The sequence below is a fragment of the Oncorhynchus keta genome, unplaced genomic scaffold, assembly GCF_023373465.1.
Source record: "Oncorhynchus keta strain PuntledgeMale-10-30-2019 unplaced genomic scaffold, Oket_V2 Un_scaffold_3084_pilon_pilon, whole genome shotgun sequence".
NCBI lineage: Eukaryota > Metazoa > Chordata > Actinopteri > Salmoniformes > Salmonidae > Oncorhynchus > Oncorhynchus keta.
Window position 1 is genome coordinate 90001 of NW_026290912.1, and position 2500 is coordinate 92500.

The following is a 2500-nucleotide window of genomic DNA, read 5'->3' on the forward strand; positions in this document are numbered from 1 at the left end:
GGACAGGAGAGGACAGTATATATACAGGACAGGACAGGAGAGGACAGTATATATACAGGACAGGACAGGAGAGGACAGTATATATACAGGACAGGACAGGAGAGGACAGTATATATACAGGACAGGACAGGAGAGGACAGTATATATACAGGACAGGACAGGACAGAGAGGACAGTATATATACAGTATATATACAGGACAGGACAGGAGAGGACAGTATATATACAGGACAGGACAGGAGAGGACAGTATATATACAGGACAGGGAGAGGACAGTATATATACAGGACAGGACAGGAGAGGACAGTATATATACAGGACAGGACAGGGTATATACACAGGACAGGACAGGAGAGGACAGTATATATACAGGACAGGAGAGGACAGTATATACACAGGACAGGACAGGAGAGGACAGTATATATACAGGACAGGACAGGAGAGGACAGTATATATACACAGGACAGGAGAGGACAGTATATATACAGGACAGGACAGGAGAGGACAGTATATATACAGGGCAGGACAGGAGAGGACAGTATATATACAGGACAGGACAGGACAGGACAGTATATATACAGGACAGGACAGGAGAGGACAGTATATATACAGGACAGGACAGGACAGGACAGTATATATACAGGACAGGACAGGACAGGACAGTATATATACAGGACAGGAGAGGACAGTATGGAGCCTCCCAGGCCCACCCATGGCTCTGCCCCTGCTCAGTCATGTGAAATCCATAGATCAGGACCTAATGAATTCATTTCTTTAAACTGTAATTCAGTCAAACTTTTACATTTGTTAAATTATAAATAAAACTATTTCAATTTGTTGAATTATAAATACAATATTTTAAATGTGTTGAATTATACATAAAATATATATATATTTTTAATTATAAATAAAATATTTTAAATTTTGTGAATTATAAATAAAATATTTTACATTTTTGGAATTATAAATAAAATATTTTAAATCTCTTGAATTATAAATATTTAAAATGTGTTGCTTGTTCCATCTATATTTTTCGTACATTATAGACACTAAAAATATATTTTACAAATGACTTTATAATTACAATGACATTGTATTTTTATAAACATTTTAGATTTTATAATAAACTAATGTATTTGCAAAGTCACTATAATTCAAATGGGCTGTAAATATAAATGTATTAAAAGCGTAAATAAAATATATCTTATTTCATGGCGCTCCTAATTAATTTTAAAAATAATTTGTATAATATAATTCAATTTCCTAATTTTTTTTTTTTTTTTTTTTTTTTTTTTTACATTTGAGAGCACCAATGCTACCTTCAGACAGTTTGTTTTTACGTTTAGAGTCCTGTGTGATAACACCAACTGTCTCTATCCACCCCGTGGTGTTTGTCATTGATAACATCATAAATCAGGGTTGTGTGACAATAGTTTGTCAACACTACAGATAAATGACTGGACCGATTCATCATCGTCTACTGACCTGTCTGATATCTGGGTGGTTACTAATCTTTGGTGTAGATGTATTGTGGTGTGAATATCTTGGTATTTGGTGTTTAGTATCGTTGGTGTTTAGTGTCTTTGGTGTTTAGTATCTTTGGTGTGTAATATCTCTGGTGTTTAGTATCTTTGGTGTTTATTATCTTTGGAGTTTAGTATCTTTGGTGTGTAATATCTTTGGTGTTTAGTATCTTCAGTGTTTAGTATCTTTGGTGATTAGTATCTTTGGTGTTTAGTATCTTTGGTGTTTAGTATCTTTGGTGTTTAGTATCTTTGGTGTTTAGTATCTTTGGTGTTTAGTATCTTTGGTGTTTAGTATCTTTGGTGTTTAGTATCTTTGGTGTGTAATATCTTTGGTGTTTAATATCTTTGGTGTTTAATATCTTTGGTGTTTAGTATCTTTGGTGTTTAGTATCTTTGGTGTTTAATATCTTTGGTGTGTAATATCTTTGGTGTGTAATATCTTTGGTGTTTAATATCTTTGGTGTTTAATATCTTTGGTGTTTAGTATCTTTGGTGTTTAGTATCTTTGGTGTTTAGTATCTTTGGTGTGTAATATCTTTGGTGTTTAATATCTTTGGTGTTTAATATCTTTGGTGTTTAGTATCTTTGGTGTTTAGTATCTTTGGTGTTTAGTATCTTTGGTGTTTAGTATCTTTGGTGTTTAGTATCTTTGGTGTTTAATATCTTTGGTGTTTAATATCTTTGGTGTTTAGTATCTTTGGTGTTTAGTATCTTTGGTGTTTAGTATCTTTGGTGTTTAGTATCTTTGGTGTTTAATATCTTTGGTGTTTAATATCTTTGGTGTTTAATATCTTTGGTGTTTAGTATCTTTGGTGTTTAGTATCTTTGGTGTTTAGTATCTTTGGTGTTTAGTATCTTTGGTGTTTAATATCTTTGGTGTGTAATATCTTTGGTGTTTAGTATCTTTGCTGTGTACTAGATTACTAGATGTGTAGTCTCTATACTAAGGGATGATTAATGCAACACGTTTGGGAG